Raw genomic sequence first — 20,696 nt, forward strand, 5'->3', positions numbered from 1 at the left:
CACAAAGCTGGTGTCCCCAAATGTTCATGACCTCTTTCTGTTGACATACCTGGTCTTCTGTGAGTCAGGTGGCATGTGCCCAAGGACTAGGTCACTTTCCGCTATACTCCCCACTTCCTTGGCCCCTATCACTTTGTTAAAGAGAGGGCACCTGAGCCCTGTGCCCAGAAAGAGCAAGCAGAGCCCATGCTCCTATGGGGAAGCAAGGACCATCTGGCCCACAGCATCAGCCTCTGGGGACTTGGCTTCTTGAGTTTTCCAGCTGCAGGTGGAATACACTGTCCTTTTATTTATTTCTTTTTCTGGAAATTTATTTTGGGGAGAGATGAGGAAAGCCGGCACAAGGACTTTCTACTTGCAGTCTTGGGCCTGCAAGAACCCAGTACGTGATACCGACAAGGGTCTTTCTCCTGTGTGTGCCTTTCTTTTTCTTTTCTCCCTTTTTTTCCAGGAGAGATTAAATGAAGCTTAACATTTCTGTAGAAGGGCAAAGAAGACATGACAGGGAATTGTTTTAAAGACATCACCACCTTTCTCTAAAATATAGAATTACGGCATAAGGTACATCTAAAACCAGGTGAATACTGCGTCTTTAACTTCAGGAAGTTAACGCTTAGGCTTTGAGGTTGATATGTCTGTATCATCACACGCGATGTGCCGTTATGTAACGCAGTTCACGTAGGCAGGAAAGTTAGTAGTGATGTAGATGCCCACGATGATTTGCTGAAGACTGAGAAGGAATACACACTGCTGTATATAAAATAGATAAACAACAACGACCTGCTGTAGAGCACAGGGAGCTATATTCAATATCTTTTGATAACCTATAATGGAAAAGACTGAAAAAGAATGTGTCTGTATAACTGAATCGCTTTGCTGTACACCAAACTAACACACCATTGTAAATCAACTATACTTCTATTAAAAAAGAAAAGCCTTAAAAGAAATTTTTTTAAAAAAGATAATCTTTTACATACAGGTGGAAAACAAGTCAGAAATCAGACAGAGGCCACATGCTGCTGTGGTCAGCGTGAGGTTCCAGCGATGAGCCTGAATCTCCTCAACCACTTTGCTCTCGAAGTCCCTCCAACCGGCATGTGGAAATGGTAACTTACACGGTACGAGCTCTGTGTGGGTAAAGAAGTCATCTTTAGTCAATAAGAGCTGATGATGCTAGGCCTTCAAGTCTTTGCAGAGAGATACCTCCGGCAGGGGAACTTAACCTTGACTGGAAGGAGAGGAGACAGAATCAGCGTCTAAAATTCCATGCTGAGAGGCCAGCAGTTTGGAGGGAAATTTCTGGCTGGGATGACTCCCCTCCCCTTTCCCTCTCTTTCCTCCTACTTGCTAGAGCCTCAGGAAGTAGGTGGGACAGGAGCAGTGGTTGCTTTCAGCAGTCCGGATTCCTTCACTTCTACTCTAAGCAATGATTGCCTGTCCCTTTATATCCCCGCCTCCTCCAGGGCTCTCACATTCAAAGCATGACAAAATGGGCATCATTTGCAATAGAGATCTGACTAATGTAGATTGTAGCCTAATGATTGCTTCCTGGCTGTTGCATGTCACCCTTCTATAAATACATCCTGGGATCACTTTGGAGTGCTTTTCAGCAGTAGCACTCCATTGCTGCCTGCCTCCATCTGTGGTCAGCCGTGACCTCCCTGGTCTCTGTGTGTTACACTTGTACCTAATCAGTCCTCACCAACCCTGTTTTCCCATTACTGGCTTCTCTGTCTCTAAATTTACCATCTTCCACATTCCCATTCTCAGAAAATGTGGCATGATATTAGCAGAAGCCAGAACTATTCAAACTCTGCTCTCTTCTGCTCTTGTCTAGCTAGAAAAACATCCTCAAATTGAAAAGAGCAGAAATAAAGAGTAATAGGGAAGCCACAATTTGTGTGCAAAAGGGCAGTAGCAAGTTAACCAAAATGGAGTCCTAAACTGCAAAGCTCTGGGTTCAAGGACCAACTCCATCCTTAGTAACCGTGTGACCTTCAGCAAGTCATTGAACCTCTCTGGACTTTGGTTTCCTTATCTATAAAGAAGGCATTTTGACTACTTTATCTCTAAGCTACCTTTTAAAAACCCAAACTTTAATACTGTACCATAAAATGAGTTTGTTACTGGGTCCCTTTTTGAAAGCTTATGGCTTTTTGGAGTTCCAGTTAGGTGGAAAAACAAAGCCTGGTCTATCCTAAAGCTTAGGGTGTTTTATTGATCTCATTCTTTGACATATTATGGAAACAAAATCATGGCCATTGCCCACCTCATTTCAAAGCTTATAATCTGAACAAGGATGGTAGGGGTGAAAGGAAAACTCATTCTCCCATCAGGATGGTTTCCTGTCACCTCTTGGCTCAGGCCTCTAGAACCAAGAGGTAACAGAGCAGCCTGGGGTCTTACCAGGGAAGGAGTGAGCCTGCCCTGTGGCCTCCATCTCAAATTCGGACATCTTTTTTCCTAGACGATCTTCTAAATTCCTGGCCTCTTGATACTGTGGTACCATTCATGGCCTTCATATGTTCAGCATCACAACATCAGAAGCCTAAAACTAACACAGGGTTGTAAATCAGCTGTGAAAGGGAAGTCGCTCAGTCGTGTCCGACTCTGCGATCCCACGGACTGTAGTCTACCAGGCTTCTCTGTCCATGGGATTTTCCAGGCAAGAGTACTGGAGTGGGTTACCACTTCCTTCTCCAGGGGATCTTCCCAACCCAGGGATCGAACCCAGGTCTCCTGCATTGCAGGCAGATGCTTTACCCTCTCAGCCACCAGGGAATATTATAGTTAAATCAGCTATAGTTAAGTTAAAAAGAAAAGACCAGAAGAATACCAACAGGTGTAGATTCTTCATATTAACTGGAGAAAACATAAGATGTGTCCTGAGAAGAGGAAGAGCAGCTTCACACCAGGTGGTTGTGTTAATAGTTGAAGAAGTTCAGGGTTACAGAAACCTGTCCCATTGCCTCATCCTGCCACTCAGGTGACAATAAGAAGGACTAAAAATCAATCTCTTTGTCTGAAGACCTTTGCCACTTAAACGTGAAGAATAGTTCCCCACACTTGTTAAGGCCACAGACTCCACAGTTTGTTTTCAAGTCTAAGTGTATTTCATAGGATGTGTAAACAACTTGTCCTCTGATCTCGTAGTCACAGTGGGTAATTTGTGAGGAATCATGGAAGACTGGATGTGCCTTGAGATGGGATCCCAACCATGGGAAGTCAGCTCAGTATTAACGCCAGGCCATAGTCTAAATTGTTTTTGCTTAGTCAGTAAGTCATGTCCAACTCTTTTGTGACCCCATGTCCTGTAGCCTACCAGGCTCCTCTGTCCATGGGATTTCTCAGGAAAGAATGCTAGAGTGGGGTGCCATTTCCTTCTCCAAGGGATCTTCTAGACACAGGGAACAAACCTGCCTCTCCTGCATTGGTAGGCAGATTCTTTACCACTGAGACACTCTAAATTAGATATACTTAAAAGGGGCAGGGGTTGGGAGACCTAGAAAAGCATGCCATTGGCACCAGAGCCAGCATACACATGCTAGGAAGTTCTACCATACAAGCCATGTTATATTTATTTTAATGGATTACTTGGCTGGCAAATTTCAGGAGCTACTGCTGATAAAGTATGTATATACTTTAGAAAACATTTTTATTTTTATTTTTTTTAATTTTATTTTATTTTTAAACTTTACAAAATTGTATTAGTTATGCCAAATATCATAAGATCTTTGTGGATAAGACAGAGAAATAGGAGATGTCTGGCAGTATTTTGGAGTGTACTTATCAGCTTATGGTTGATAACTCATGAATTCTATGAGTGATTGTGGATTAACATGGAAGGGGTTGGTTACCATGGGAGCTTTTGTCGAGTCCCAACCCTGTGAACAATGTTGTCACACTGGGAGATAAAAACAGAAAAGATCTACATGTCAGATCTACCAGTGACCTGAAGCCAGGGAGGATTGCTAATGTAGTCACCGATAGCACCAAATTTAAAGTGATTTTGGTTGGATTTAACCTTAAGCCCAAACCAACAAAATATACAGTCTTCCATTTGGGGTTCAAGATCAACTGCACATATGCAGAATGTGAGAGCTGCAGCATGGCAGAAATCCACGTGAAAATATCTTGGTATTTCAGCTTAATGTGATGTAGCTTTAAGAATAAGCCAGTGCATTCTTCAATTTCTCTTATCAGAAGGAAAATTCCAAGTACATTGTATGTTTTTCTCCCTATATTTTTTGCTGGTCAAAAATGTGGGGAACTGTGTTCAATTTTTGACCTTTACCATATTAAGAGAGACACTGAATTTGGCTGTATAAAGAGAACATTGGGGGTTAGAATATATGATAACCGTGATGCATGAGCAAATGTGGGGTTTCTTTTTATTATTATTCAGCCAAGATTAATTGATCATTAATTATGTGCCAGGCTCTATGACAGACCTTGGAAATGCAGAGATACACAAGACATGATCCCATTGTCAAGGTGCTGATAATTTAGCCTGGGAATCAGAAAGGTAAGCAACACTTTGGCCCCCTGATACAAACAGCTGACTCATTGGAAAAGACCCTGATGCTGGGAAAGATTGAAGGCAGAAGAGGGTGGCAGAGGATGAGATGGTTGGATGCAATGGACATGAACCTGAGAAAACTCCAGGAGACGGGGAAGGACAGGGAAGCCTGGCATCCTGCAGTCCATGGGGTCAAGGGAGTTGGGCATGACTTGGCAACTGAACAACAACAAGCAACTCAAGGCATATGGAGGAAGTACCGTAGGATGCTGAGCACAGTCCTGTGAATTAAAGTGGCAGGGGCGACGAATTCTGATGGAGAGGATCAGAAACTGGACCTGGAAGCTCAGAGGATATAAACTTAGAGGACCATAACCTTTTAAAGTTGGAAGAAACCTTTTTATCTGATGCATATAAAGTGGTAGTGGAGAGAGGGGTGGATGGCTTATTCTACAGGTCCCTTTGTCTCCGAAACTCGTGAGTGTTGCACAGCTCTTATATCTGAGGCTTGGTCTCTGTATTACAAGGTCACATAGCTAGTCACATTCCTACAGTTAGAATTCTAGGTCCACATAGTCCTTCTGAATTTCATCCAATTGTCTTTCCTGTGGGCCAGTTTTTCCCCAATTGCTTGACCTTATTTTGCATGATTTTCTGCTAGAATTCAGCTGGTCCACCAAATTTAGTATCGCCTGACAATCTGACAGGCATACACTCAATTCCTTTGTCCAGATCACAAAGCCTATGACAAGAATAGATCCACCCTCAATCCAGAGCAGGTGGCTTACCACTAGGTATATCTCCAAGGCTACTCTCCAAGGATTCTTGCCAAAGACAGGATGGATGTGAAAAGACCTCGGGCTTGTGAGCGGGGGAAAGAAGTTCAGCTGGAAATTCTGTTGAAAAATGGCAGCCTTGAAAATAAATAACCACACTGATCTCAATGAAATAAGTACATATGCTTTTGACCCATGGTAAACATAGAGGAAGGAGAAAGAATGAAGAGGCAAGTCCTATAATTTGTTATCTTGAAAGCATCTATGCCCTGGGGCTAGTGTGGGTTCCCAGCAGTTACTGACTGGGGCTTTGAGATCAGAATTTGCATGTAGAAGGTTTGCTTTCATAGGATCTGCGCTCCTATGCTGATGGTGGCTCTCCTTGAAGGTGGGGTGGTGGATATTCTCCCCGAAACTCTTCTGTGCTGTCATTATCAGCTCTGGCTCCATCAGAAACCCCACGGTCCACAGAACACCTACTAAAAATAAGAGCCTCCTAAAATCTGGAGGATTCCCTCCACACTTGATAGTCTTCTCTTTATCTACATTTCCTCATGTTTTTGCTATGGCTATAAATGAGATCATTAATACTATTTACAATCATTCATTTTATGTGTCAACTTGGATACAACTGTCACAGAATTCAGATATTTGGTCAAACATAAGTCTGGATGTTGCTATGACGTATTTTTTTTTTTTTTTTGACACTAGATTTGATAGAATTTATTTAATGTGAAAAGTATCAGAGGGACACAGTGGACCACAAGGTCACAGAGACGTATTTTTTTTATGACGTATTTTTTTTACATGAGATTAACACTGAAATTAGTAGACTCTGAGTGAAGCAAATTACTCTCAATGACATAGGTGGGCCTCATCCAATCAGTTGAAGGTTTTAACAGAAGGAAGAGGGAATTCTGCCTTATACCACCTTTTGACGTGAACAACAGCATCAACCCTTCCCTGGGTCTTTTGCCTACCAGCCTGCCCTGAAGATTTTGGACTTGCCTGCCTCTATAATCATGTGACTCAATTCTTTAAAATAACTCTGACTCTAGGATATATGTACATCTTGTTGGTTCTGGTTCTCTGGAGAACTCTAATACACTCTTTGAACTGGAGAACCAGTTGCTCAAGCTGATACTCACTTTTCCTCTTGACTCCAGAAATAACCTCATCCCAGATATGAAATCCTCCAACTTTCCACTCGTATACCCAAGAAATTTTCTGGGCTTGGATATGCCCTCACCTCCTACCCTCAAACTAAGAAAAGTTGACCCTGTTCCTCTTTTCAGTTAGATCCCACCCTGCTACCCTCCTGCTTCTCCATCCCATGTTGACCCCAACTCACACCCTTTCTGGGTCTCTGACAATGTCAAACAAATGTACCTGCTCCCTTTCTGCCCTCTTTTTTGGGTGCAGCTACAGGTATCTATTGTAAGCTGGGGCAGTGTACAAGTTGTCTGTGGAATGAGTCTGATGGTAATATTGCCAACTCACGGTCTGCCCTGGTCCAGGTTTTTCTCACCAGCTTGAAAGAACCTCTTGACAGGTATGTGAAGCAAACTGGAGGAGGAATCAACGCTGGGAGAATCACTGAGATGCTAGAAGACAAAACCGAGCCCCTAAATGTCTTTGTTGGAGCCAGTGTAAGAAAAGCAGGAGAGACTCCATCTTGAAGCCTGTCGTCCATCTTAAAGACAGGATGTGAACTGGGCCTGAACCTTGCTCGAGAGTGAAGAAACTGTTGCTAATGAAAACCAGGTCTCCCTGGAGACTTCCCTCCCTGCAGATGACTGACAGGGATTGTAGTTGAGGTCAGGCTGCCCCTGTTAGGTTAACCATGGAGACATCCCCCCTTGATGTATAATCATTGTCCCGCCCCCTCCCCTTTAACCTTAATTGTTTGTCCTCTGAGCATCTATCTGTTGTAAAACTCAGTCACATACAACAAGGAGGTGGCTAACATATAACCAGTCACATAGCAGGGGCATAAAACTGGGCCTCTCAGAAACATCAGGGTCCTTGTGGGAAACTGATTCCCCTTGGACCCGCTGGCGTAATAAACTGTACTCCACTGTCCTGAGTGTCCTTGAGGTGTGTTTTGCAACTCTGGATTCCACAACATTCTCAGCAGGCTGAAACAGTGAGCCAAAACCAAGAATGCATTTAATAGAGGGAAAAAATGGCAGACTCTCAAGAGGAAAAGGACCTGAAAGGTCACTGACCGGAGCCCCTGATTAAATCCTTGGCTCCCTGAATTCCCTCCCTCCTGGTTTCTACTCTTCTAGTCACACCTGTTTCTATCTGATCAGCTTTGGAGGTGTGAAGAAATCACTGTATCTATTCAAAAATATTGTTAAATTCCAATTAAACAGGCTGGGCTGGCTTAGCTTTTTAAACTCCAAGCTCTTAAAGCAGAGGTATCAGAAGCAGACTTGTCTCTAGTTCTGAGAGTGTGATCTTGGCTTGTAAAGAGTTGAGCAAATAAATGTCAGAGGTGTTTGAGATTGACTGGGGCAGTGGTTCTGATGGGGAAAAAAATCACTGGGAATCTACAGTCTAACTGGTCATATTTCTGGTTTCTGTCACCAAAGACAAGGGCCACACACACACACAAAGACAAATTTTATTCTAGGAGGTAAACTGGGAGAGGGGTAATTAGAGGCGGTAATTTCCATACAACAAAAATATTAGCAGGTTTGACATTTGGTGAAATTGCTAAAACCCAAGGCCTTCCAATGTTAAAACTTTAAAAGATTCAGGGTAAACTAGTTCCACTCAAGTCTAGGGTAAAACAAAAGATGAGGTTAAGTAATGAGTGGCAATATGATCGCTAATAATTTAAAACAATGTCTTAAATGTCAATAGGCATCAGAGTCGCTAGGAAGGCTTTTTAAAATGAATCTCTGGTCCTGTCCTGGCAGGATAAGGCCTGGGAACCTGCATTTTAACAAAGCCCTAAAATGGTTCCTATGCACACATGCGTTTCAGGATTAGAAAACTGACTCTACTCAAGGTTTTGTTTCCTGGTTTCTCTGACATGCCCCACTAAAACCTCCCAATGCTGTTCCAATGAATCTGGCCATGGGTCGCCCCATGGCCGCTTAGTCCTCCAGCACTCAGGCTCTCAGCTTCAAGGATCTGCCCCTCTGTTGGGCCAGTTCTTCCTCCCAGGCAAAGACCTCACGAGCCAGGTCCCTAGGAAGATGGCACCAGGCCATGTCCTCCCAGCCTGTGACACGTTTGGTAGGAAAGTCACTGCTCTACAGTTACTTGTGCAAATGCACATTGCTTCTAGGGCTTCCCTGGGGGCTCAGATGGTAAAGAATCTGCCTGCAATGCAGGAGACCCAGGTTCAATCTCTGGGTCAGGAAGATTCCCTGGAGAAGTGAATGGCTACCCACTCCAAAATACTTGCCTGGAGAATCCCACAGACAGAGGAGCCTTGCAGGCTACAATCCATGGAGTTGCAAAGAAGTGGACACGACTGAGCAATTTACACTTTTTCACATTGCTTCTAAGGCACTTCTCTTTCCTCACCACCTCAAGCCTTTTGCCTTGTATTTATTATTTATTTATTTTTTGGCTGCACTGTGCGGCACGTGGCATCTTAGTTTCCTGACCAGAGATCCAACCTGCACCCCTTACAGTGGAAGCATAGAGTCTTAACTGCTGGACCACCAGAGAAGCCCTGCCTTTGTATTTTGGGCACGTATTACATACTAATTCCCAATATGTCCTCGAAATATGCCAGGCTCTCCGAGGAACCCTAGCAAGGCCTGATTTGAAAAGAGGGCAAAGCATCAAAAACTTCTCCAAAGGAATGGTCACTCCGTGGTTCTCTTTCGTAGGATTGAGACAGGTGATGGACTAAGTCAGCATTGGCTTCTTTATCTCCCAAGGTGTCTTGCAAGTGATCTGACGCGTGTGAGGATGTAAGAGGCATGGCACCTCTCTCATTGTTCCGCACCTTTGGGGATTCTGTGTGAACACGCAGGCCTCAGGAAGAGCAGGATTAAACATCTTGTTATGTGTATATTTGTACAGACGTGTGTGTGTTTGCCAACTAGACACAGGATGGAAGGCGAACTGATCGGAGTGGTGTCTTCTTCAGGAAAGACGAACAGGAATAGATATGAAGGCAAGTGGTAAATATAAAGTGATGAGAATGTCCATGCTCTACCCACAAACTGGTGGGTAGGAAAGCAGGGGATCTTAGGAAATAGAGTGAAGATGGAGGAGAAAAGCACCAAAGGTATAGTAGGGTAGTAGCGCTGCTTACGGAGAAGGCGATGGCACCCCACTCCAGTACTCTTGCCTGGAAAATCCCGTGGACGGAGGAGCCCAGTAGGCTGCAGTCCATGGGGTCGCTCAGAGTCAGACAGGACTGAGCTACTTCACTTTCACTTTTCGCCTCCACACATTGGAGAAGGAAATGGCAACCCACTCCAGCATTCTTGCCTGGAGAATCCCAGGGACAGGGGAGCCTGGTAGGCTGCTGTCTATGGGGTCACACAGAGTCGGACACGACTGAAGCAACTTAGCAGGAGCAGTAGCAGCAGCGGGGCTTAAGTCGCTAAGTCGTGGCCAATTCTTGGGACCCCATGGACTGTATGTAGCCCACCAGGCTCCTCTGTCTGTGGGATTCTCCAGGCAAGAAGACTGGAGTAGGAAGATCCTTCACGGGGTCTTCCCAGCCCAGGGATTGAACCCGGGTCTCTTTATGTCTCCTGCATTAGCAGGCAGGTTCTATAGCACTAGCGCCACCTGAGAAGCCCTAATCGGTTATACCCCAACACAAAATAACATGTTCAAAAGGAAGAAAAAAGATTGTTTATTTCTAAGCCAGAAGCCAGCTGGGACTTGCCAGCTCTGGAGCCTGCTGATCAGTATCGGTCAAGGTAAAGTGGAACATCCAGGGTAGACTACGACTGCCAAGACTGGGGCTGGAACTCTGGCAAGGTGAGGGGATTTTCTAGTGCCGGTGTTCCAGAGTGCAGGCTAAAGAGTCACTTACATAAGCTGAATCAGAGCAAAGGGAGGGCTAGGGACGCTAGGAGCAAGGACCTGAAGAAAGAGAGGGAGAACTTAGCAGAGCTGTAAGAATGGGACACAAACCTGTGTGGTAGTCCCAGGCAGCCTGGAGAACTACAGGCCTTGGTTTTGAAGCCTTAGAGAGGCAGGCCGGAGAAACGGCAACCGGTCACCTCCTTTCCCCAGAGCCAGCAGGTGTGTGCTCAGTCGCTTCAGTCAAATTGGACTCTTTTGCGACCCTATGGACTATAGCCTGCCAGGCTCCTCTGTCCATGGGATTCTCCAGGCAAGGATACTGGAGTGCGTTGCCATGCCCTCCTCCAGGGGATCTTCCCAACCCAGGGATCAAACCCAAGTCTCCTGCATCTTCTGCATTGCAGGTAGATCCTTTACCATTGAGCCACCGGGGAAGCCCTCCCAGATCCAGTGAATCTCACCAAAAGGACCCAAGAGATGATAATGGATTCCTAGAAAGGGCATTAATCCGTGTGGAGATAATTGAAATAAGATGGCACCCTTTTCAACACTGTTCAGATGTAACTGAAGTGATGAGGTGGGATTCCTAGGTGGCTTGTAGCCTCAACTCTATTACTTTAAGACTGCAGTGTGTATCTCAGTTGTTCCTTTCCATTACTTAAACAGCAGTAAAGTCACTCGTGCATTTTAACTGGCAGGCCTGGGTGGAGTTTGCCAGTGAGGCAGCTTAGTGGAAATGGAAGAAAGTTCCCCAAGATGCCTGAGGAAAGAAACCTTCATTTGAGGTGGCCTTGGGGTGCTCTCTAATGATGTGCCCCGTAGATTCAGTAACATCCACCAGAAATCTCAGGTGTGGCCTAGAATGAAGAAAAGGAAGAGACAGGAAACACAAAAGAGAAAACAGAAGGGGAGAGAGGGAGAAAAAAAAAATGGAAGCAGATCTGATGGAGTGAGATAGTGAACTGGCCACATGAGGGAAGGCCCAGCTGTGAGAAATTGTCCTGAGCGGGGAAACTCCGAGACCTGCCCTGCCCACCTGTACCTGGCGTTGACCCCCCACCCCCTCTTCTGTGCATGCTCTAGCTGCTAAACGCCAGCCATCTGAAAGATATTAGCAATCAGAAGACAGAGGCCAGTGTTCAAAGAAGCTCAGAAAGAGGGGCCAGTTTGATCCTTTGTGGCTGATTCCGTGGCTGTTGCTGCGCCTGGGGCGGTAGACCCTTTGACTACCGTAATTACCCGCCCCCTGCACCCCCACACCCTCTTTGCAGCTTCACACTTTCTGGCCTCAGGTCCCAGCCCTGAAATTCTCCCACGGAGCAGGAGGAAGTCCAGGAAGCAGTCTGCACTCCTGGCGAGAAGCGACCAGGTGCGACCACGTGCTCCAGGTAAGGGCCCCCCATCCCCCCCATCCCCCCACCTCCACCCCCACCCCCGGCGCGGCAGCTCGGATGGGTGGAAGGCGCCCACTCCCTTGGCCTCTTGGTGGGCACGTGTGCTTATTTCAGACTGCGACTGAGAAGTGGGAGCTTTGAGTGTGTCTGCAGGAGGTAAAAACCTAGCATGCCAAGCACAAGGGGACTGACTTCTTTCCTGCAGTGGCAGCTTTCCCCCTCCCTCTTGCGCATCCCTGCCTTTCCTCTGGTCCTTTCTTCCCTGCACCTCCCCCCACCTCTTCCTGCTCCCCCTCCTGCTCCCAGTGGGGCTGCTCAGGCTCCCTGGAGCCCAATGAGCCGAACTGCACCGTAGTAACAGCTCCACTCAGTTCCCTGGCTGCTGGCCCCTGGGGGTTCTTAAAGGCGCCCTTCCCTCCTTCCACCCATATTTCCCAGCTCTCTGGAGTTCTCATCCTTTCCGTGGTTCACAACACCCCTCCGCCGCCCCTTTTCTTCCGAGCTGACTTTCACCTCTGGACTTCCCTTCCTCTTTCTTGGTACAGGTTTTTGTTTTTTTTTTTTAATTTTATTTTATTTTTAAACTTTACATAATTGTATTAGTTTTGCCAAATATCAAAATGAATCCGCCACAGGTATACATGTGTTCCCCGTCCTGAACCCTCCTCCCTCCTCCCTCCCCATTCCATCCCTCTGGGTCGTCTCAGTGCACCAGCCCCAAGCATCCAGTATCGTGCATCGAACCTGGACTGGCAACTCGTTTCATACATGATATTTTACATGTTTCAATGCCATTCTCCCAAATCTTCCCACCCTCTCCCTCTCTCACAGAGTCCATAAGATCAGTACAGGTTTTTATCATCACTGTTTAGCTTACTTTCTGCCTTCATCTTCCCACCCTTTCTCTGAGTTCAGTTCAGTCGTCTAGTCGTGTCTGACTCTCTGCACCTCCATGGACTGCAGCATGCCAGGCCTCCCTGTCCATCACCAGCTCCTGGAGTTTACTCAAACTCATGCCCATTGAGTCGGTGATGCAATCCAGCCATCTCATTCTCTGTCATCCCCTTCTCCTCCTGCCTTCAATCTTTCCCAGCATCAGGGTCTTTTCCAATGAGTCAGTTCTTTGCATTAGGTGGCTAAAGTATTGGAGTTTCAGCTTCAACATCAGTCCTTCCAATGAACACCCAGGACTGATCTCCTTTAGGATGGACTGGTTGGATCTCCTTGCAGTCCACGGGACTCTCAAGAGTCTTCTCCAACACCACAGTTCAAAAGCATCAATTCTTTGGCACTCAGCTTTCTTTATAGTCCAACTCTCACATCCATACATGACCACAGGAAAAACCATAGCCTTGACTAGATGGACCTTTCTCTGAGGCCTCTTTCCTTTTTCTCCCAATTAATTATTTATTTTTGGCTTGCTGGGTCTTCACTGCTGTGCCCTGCCCTTTCTCTAGCTGCGGTGAGCCAGGGCTACTCTCTGGTTGGGGTGTTCAGGCTTCTCACTGAGGTGGCTTCTCTTGTTATGGAGCACAGCCCTTAGGTATGCCTGCTTCAGTAGTCTCAGCCCGTGGGCTCACTAGTTGTGCTCAGCCTTAGTTGCCTCACAGTATGTGGAATCTTCCCAGACTAAGGATTGAACTCATGTCCCCTGAATGGGCGGGTGGATTCTTAACCACTGGACCACCAGGGAAGTCCCTGCCTCTTTCCTTTTTGAATCACTTTCCTCAGCTCCTTCCCTCGCCATGGGTAGCATTCCAGGGCCTACTGAGGAATGAGGCAGAGATCCTAGAAATAAGTAAATTAAGGACACACTTCATTGACATGTTAAACAGAGCATAGGTAATGTACTTGGGCTTTTGTGATGACTCAGGTGGCGAGTGTTGTTCCAAACGAGATGTGGTTGAAGGCACTTCCAGGGTTGACTGTGCTTTGGGTCTGCATGGCTTGGTCCTCAATTTTGCTGATTCAGAAACTCAGTCTTTTGGGAGCAATCACGTGTGGCAAAGTTGAGTCACACTGTAACCGTCATGAGAGAATAGGGCTTCCCAGTGGCTCAGTGGTAAAGAATCCACCTGCAACAGGGGTTTGATCCCTGGGTTGGGAAGATCCCCTGGAGAAGGAAATGGCAACCCACTCCAGTATTCTTACCTGGGAAATCCCAACGACAAAGGAGCCTGGCAGGCTACAGTTCATAGGGTCGCAAAAAGTCAGACATGACTAAGTGAATAAACAAAAGCAAGGACGAAACCAAAGTACCAGTATTCATCACTAGGAGGGGTAAAGCTTTTGTGTCAGGGACTGGAGAGAGGCTCACCAATCCTGTTGCTTCTTCCTGGGCACGTGGGAGACCGGATGCCCCAGCCTCCTTACTTGCTCTTAGGTGGAACCGTGGGATTGAGTTCCAGCCAATGGAACATGGACAAAAGTGACATCTGCCACTTCCAGACCTGGCCATAGAGTGTCCCAAGTGCTGGAAGGGAGGGACTCTGCAGTACACTATCTGAGAGCCTGAGTCACCATGTGGAAGAGGGCCATCAGCAGAGATGCCAGACTCACAGTGTGGACTGTGGTGTGGGCAAGAAGTTAACCTGTAGTGTGTTGAGATACTGAGCTTTAGAGATTATTTACTTCATAAGCTAGCATTGGTATGTCTTCCTAGGGAGAAAGTAACTTGTTTGCACTGATACAAAATCTCTATTCCACATCCCAGGGCACATGAGAAACTTGATCCTCAGAGGCTTGCTTGGTGAGCAGGACAAGGAACAAAGAAAGCCCTTGAAGGTAGGGGTTTTTTGTTGTTGTTGTTTTGGGTTTTTTTTTTTTAAGAGCACATCAGTTCTGTTCAGTTCAGTTGCTCAGTCGTGTCCGACTCTTTGCGACCCCATGGACTGCAGCACACCAGGCTTCCCTGTCCATCACCACCTCCTGGAGTTCACCCAAAGTCATGTCCATTGAGTCGGTGATGCCATCCAACCATCTCCTCCTCTGTCGTCCCCTTTTTCTCCCACCTTCAATTTTTCCCAGCATCAGGGTCTGAGTAAGCTCTTTGCATCAGGTGGCCAAAGTACTGGAGTTTCAGTTTTAACATCAGTCCTTCCAATGAACACTCAGGACTGATCTCCTTTAGGATGGACTGGTTGGATCTCTTTGCAGTCCAAGGGATTCTCAAGAGTCTTCTCCAACATCAGTTTTTACCAACTCATTTTTTAAAAAAAACAGTTTGTTTTTATTTATTTATTTATAAAAAAATTTTTATTTATTTATTTGACTGTGCCAGGTTTTAATTGCAGCACACAGGATCCTTGATCTCTGTTGAGGCATGTGGGGTCTTTTATGGGACTTTCCTCCATACTCCCCTACCCAGCCATCACCAACTTGGAGCTCACCAGGGCTGGGAGGGAAGTGGCTGAGAGCTCACAGGCACTCCCTTAGCCCCCCAAGAGGAAGCTCATGGCTGTGGGTGGGGCTGCCACTGCTGCACTGTCGACATTGGACAGACCTCACCTGTACCTGGTGGGTGCAGGGGGTCCCCCTCAGCAGGGGGCCTGTGGCTGGGGGGCATCTCCCGGGATGGGGAAGCAGGGAGGGACCAGACCAGCAGCGTGTAAGGGAACATGGGGAGCATGGCATTGGCCATGGCGGGGAGGGAGGGAAGGAGGGCGCCTGGCCCATAGGACACATTCTAATTGCCTGATCATCCTTTGATTTAGGAGTAGGGAGGGGAGTCGTATGAGAGCCAAGGAGACATTGAACCTGCTCAGATGTGTTGGGTAAGGAAGGCAGTGCTCAGATTTAGAGACGTCGTGCAGCGTCACGCCAAGACAGAGCAGACACTGGGCTGGCCAGGGGGCAGTGGCCAAAACTGTGGGTCACGTGGGCAGGAGTTAAGTTCTGGGTGTACATATCCTGATGCCTGGCCCACCTCTCCACTCAGAGACATTCCAAATAGAGCAGGTCCGAGAGCGCTCCTCCCTAACCCCACCCCATCTCAATAAACCTCTCCTCTCCTCTCCCGTTTTAGTCCCAACTCCTCTATACCTCTCCTGCCCCACAGCTGATCGATTGGCAAATTCTGTGTGCTCTTCCTTCTAAATACATAAAGAAATCAGCTGCCTCTTGCCGTCTGGCTGCTAACAGCCTGGGTCACACTGCCATGATTCCTTGCCTATGTTATTGCAAAGGCCTCCTAACTGGTCTCCTTGCTTCCAGCCTCACTCCTCTACTGTCTGTTCTCCCCACAGCCATCACCATATTTTTATTTAGAAATGGAAACAGATCATGTTGACTAAATTCTCCAAATGCTTACCGTCTTGCTGAAAATGAAGTCCAAAGTTCTTAGCGAGACCTTACTGGGCCACACCTCCTCTCTGATCTCATCTACTCCCACGCTCTCACCAGCAGACAGAGCCGGTGCCCTGCCCACACCCCTGGCTTGCCCCCAAGGTCGCCCATAGACCCTGCCCTGCACCCCAGTGGCCTTTCTGCACCCACCTGGATGTATTCTGTAGCCTCCAGGGAAGCTTCCAGAAGCCATCTTCAGCAGTGAGGCAGGAGTTGGAGAATACTGTTTACTGACTGGTTGGTCAGTGGGGTAGTTCTGAGGCATGTTTCATGTATTCTCTCAGAGGTCCCTAGCAGGACTGAGCCTCAGTAGCTCACAATGGTAACCCACTTATTTTTAAAAAAATATTTATTTTTATTTATTTGGCTGCACCGGCTTTTAGTTGAGGCATGTGGGATCTTTGTTCTTTGTTGCAATGTGCAGGATCTTTTCTTATGTGATCTAGTTTCCTGACCAGGGATGGAACCTGGGCCCCCTGAATTGGGAGCTCAGAGTCTTAGCCACTGGACCATCAGGGTAGTCCCAGTAACCCACTTATTAATGCCTCAGTGTTAGCTTTCCTTCCTTCTCTCTCCCTGGCACTCTCTCTTAGTGCTTCCTCAGACCACTTCCAGAAGAAAGTGCTTCCGCCCAAGTCCTTGTCTCAGGGAATATGCAAACTAAGATACCTCTCTCCACTTCAGCTGCACCAGCTTCTTGTCTTTAGAACACATCAGATCTTCCACCACCCAGAAACTTTGCATATTGTTTCTTCTGCCTGGAATACTCTCCCTCGAGTCCTTCGGGTCTCTGCTCAAATATCATCTCTAACATACATACAAAGTAGGAACTCTGACCCCCAGGAATCACTATCACCTTTCTCTGTTTGCTTTGTCTTTTTATCATCAGTGGCTAACAGACACATTGCATGTTAATTTGTTTGCAAAAAGGGTTTACCCCGGCTCAGACGGTAAAGAATCTGCCTGCAATGCAGGACACCTGGGTTCGATCGCTGGGTCAGAAAATCCTCTGGAGAAAGGACTGGCAACCCACTCCAGTATTCTTGCCTGGAGAATCCCATGGACAAAGGAGCCTGGTGGGCTACGGTCCATGGGGTAGCAAAGAGTTGGACACGACTGAATGAGTAACACTTTCACTTTCCCTAGCAAAAGATAAGCTTCATGAGAAGAGGGACTTAGTTTGTTTTGTTCTATTCTCCCAGGCTGCATCAAGAATGGTCCCCAGCATTTAGTAGATGTTTAGTAAATGTTTGTGAGTAAATGGGCATGGAGGATGGATAATAGGGAGAAAACACAGGGAAGAATATTTGTAAGCATAGTCACCGACATACAACTTGCCTTTAATGATCTTTGTTGGTAATTGATCAGTCTACCAGCGGGAATATTATTACTGTATTAGAAAGATTTTGGGGCATGCTTGATTTCCAATTTTCCATCAAAGGATCTGAGGCTTTCCCTGAGTAAAAATGTAGAGAGTTAATTTCATAACTATTTCTGCTGCTTTTAAGAAATATTTTAGATCCTAATTATAATGTCGTTCACAAATTATTTTAATTAATCAAAAATATATATTTATTTGGCTGTCCCAGGCCTCAGTTGCAGTACATGGGATCTTTTAGTTGCATCACTCGAGGTCTAGTTCTCTGACCAGGGATTGAACCCAGACTGTCTGTGTTGGGAACATGGAACCTGAGCCACTGAACCACTGGGGAAGTCTCTCTTTTAATTTAGAAAGATTTAATTTTTTTTCCAAAAATAGCAGACTTGTACTACTATGCAGCTTCACGTGGTTCTGTCCAGGGCAGGAAACTTCCAGGCACTGTATTTTTCTCAATAGAAGAGACCTTAGGGGCTGATGCTGCCAAGTAAGTGAACAAGCTTAATGAAAAAAATGTAGAAAGCAGCTCCTAAATCTGTCCCAGATCTGAGGGGTCAGCCTGAGCTCTTTTCCTCATCACCTCTTGGTTTCCTTGGTACACTGTCCTCGTGGGCGTGACCTGCAGCTCACCTCCATTCGATGTCCTTTTCCTGGTCCTGCTTAAACGTCACCTCTCAGAGAAACCTTCCCTGACCGCCATCTATGTGGTGAATCTCTTCCACAGTGTGCCGTTGTTTCCCTTGGCGGCGTTTATCATTACCTGTAGGTGCATATTCATTTCTTACCATTTCTTGACTGTTACCTGCCTTCCTAGTGTGTAAGCCCCTTGAGGGCAGGACAGTGTCTTTGTTGTCACAGCTGCATGCAGAGTGCCTGGCACACAGCAGACACTCCATTAATGTTTGACGGATGTCAGCATGAAAGAGCAGGCGAAGGAAGGGAGCCAGGCCCCGGGGTGGTGGTGGGCTCAGTAACGGATCATCAGCCAGACTCAGGACCGGCCTCCTGACTTCCCCTCTGCGTCCTCCTCCCAGCCTGCTCTGCGCTTCACCAAAGCTTTTAGTCACTTTGCTGACAGGCAGGGTCATCCATGAAAGCAGAAAGAGGAGAAGAAAAATGAGGCACAGAATTGCCGAACGGAGAATCCAGGCTCTTTTAGCAGCCACTATTCCTTATTTCCTGCTGGAGTATTGGCACCTTTAAAAGCCTTGGCTCTCCTCCCCAACCTCCCCACTCAATCACAAACCATAGTGTCTAGAAAAAAATAAAAGGGGGAAAAAATCAATGCGCTAAAGCTTCCCTGGGTTCAATAGCAACTCCTCCTGTAGCTTCCCTCACTGGCCACAGAACTAAGCTCTGCAGGGCTCTGAACTTGACCCCAGGGGCAGGGAACTTGCATGTTAAAAAATGCCCCTCCCCCTCCCAAATCATTCCCAACCTGGAAAAGACCAGGGAGGTGGACTGCCCTGACTTCCCAGCTCTGAGTCTCTGTTTGCTGATTCAACCCTGCCTACTAATGCCTCATTAAAAGTTTTCCATTCACATTTAGATCTCCCTTAGGACTTCCCTGGCTGTCCAATGATTAAGACTCTGTGCTTTCAATGCAAGGGGCATGGTTTCGATCCCTGATTGGGGAACTAGGATCCCACATGCAGCATGGCATGGCCAAAAAGTAAAAAGAAAAAAAGAAAAATTTAAAAATAGGTCTTCCTCTTTCTGGTGTGTAGGGAATGAAAGGGAAAGGGAGAATTGTTATCTGCAGGTAGATGGTTGGGTTGAGAACAGAATCCTCTTTTTAAAGTATTAAAAGGACTTATTTTCGTTTTTCTTTTAAATGGTATTATTTGCAGCGGTCTCCCTCCTAGTCTGAGTCGGGGGGTGTACTGCCTCAGGAAAGGAGGAGGCGGGTAGAACTGAGAGGCAGTGATTCCCTTTGGGTGTGAAATCTCACCACCTTGGCTTCTTTGTCAAGAGCTTGGTCTTAAAAGCTAGGGTTTATGGAAAGAGAAGAAGGTGTGTGTGTCTGGGTGTGTGTGTCTAAGTGTCTGAGGAGGGAAACAGGTAATTACGGGTGAGCAAAGACGGTTAAAGTGAAGGGCGGTCTTGCAGCACAAGTCTCTGGAAACACCTTAGAGGAGAACAGCTGTTCCCAGTTGAAGGCCCACCTGTCCGAGATGACGGAAGAGCAGTGGGAAGGTACTGGCTGAGGGAGTGGCTGTGATGAAGGACCCTGAGGCAGCACTCTGGGTCCCCTTGGCCGGCTCAGTAAGAGTGGAGGATCCGAAAGTTCCTCCCTGTCTGGGGGGTAGGGGGTGGGATGCAGAGAGTGCTGGGGACACGTGGAAGCTTGGGGTGGGCAGAAGACACTGCCCTGGGTGGAGACATTGAGACCAAGGCAAGCAGCTGGGTCCTATCCTTGTTCTCAGCCCCCTTTGCAAATTCCTCATTATCTCCAAGCTCTGAAATTCCTCTCCATATTCAGCTCCTCTACTGATATCATCCAGTATCACAGCACTCCCCATGCAGCATAAATCTCCATCATATGTCTCCAGTCCTAGCTTTTCCCGGAACTCAGACCTTCAAAGGTAGCTCCTTCCTCAGCACTTCCCCTTGAACAATCAGTTCAGTTCAGTCACTCAGTTGTGTCTGACTCTTTGCGACCCCATGGACTGCAGCACGCCAGGCCTCCCTGTCCATCACCAACTCCTGGAGTTTACTCAAACTCATGTCCATCGAGTCAGTGATGCCATCCAACCATCTCATCCTCTATCGTGCCCTTCTCCTCCTGCCTTCAATCTTTCCCAGCATCAGGGTCTTTTCCAAATGAGTCAGCTCTTTGCATCAGGTGGCTGAAGTATTGGAGTTTCAGCTTCAGCATGAGCATCAGTCCTTCCATTGAATATTCAGGACTGATTTCCTTTAGGATGGACTGGTTGGATCTCCTTGCAGTCCAAGAGACTCTCAAGAGTCTTTTCCAACACCACAATTCAAAAGCATCAATTCTTGGGCGCTCAGCTTTCTTTATAGTCCAAGTCTCACATCCATACATGACTACTGGAACAATAAAGATCTCCAAATTGAAGTCCATGCTTTCCTCTCCCTTCCAGAAACCTCCCCTTCAGCCTTCTCTTCTTCCACATGGAAATGCCAGTCAACCAACAGCATTCTTGACTTCTTTATCTCTCATCCTATTGGTTCTATGACCCTGCTTAACGCCCCTGTCATCTTTCACCAGGATTTTTGCAGTTGCCTCCCAACCCACTTCTCTTCAC

The 20,696-nt window shown here is 46.7% G+C and overlaps 1 protein-coding gene across 2 annotated transcripts in view; it reads left to right on the forward strand.

Moving 5' to 3' along the window:
* The first annotated feature begins 11,401 nt into the window (after positions 1-11,401).
* The window catches only part of AGK (acylglycerol kinase), a 130,817-nt gene continuing 121,522 nt past the window's right edge, over positions 11,402-20,696 (forward strand). For both annotated transcript variants that reach the window (XM_055591130.1, XM_055591131.1), the window contains exons 1-2: positions 11,402-11,696; positions 14,416-14,486. The gene's annotated coding sequence lies outside the window, so the exon portion shown is untranslated. The remainder of the gene's footprint in view (positions 11,697-14,415; positions 14,487-20,696) is intronic.

Source organism: Bubalus kerabau, chromosome 8, assembly GCF_029407905.1.
Source record: "Bubalus kerabau isolate K-KA32 ecotype Philippines breed swamp buffalo chromosome 8, PCC_UOA_SB_1v2, whole genome shotgun sequence".
Classification (NCBI taxonomy): domain Eukaryota; kingdom Metazoa; phylum Chordata; class Mammalia; order Artiodactyla; family Bovidae; genus Bubalus; species Bubalus kerabau.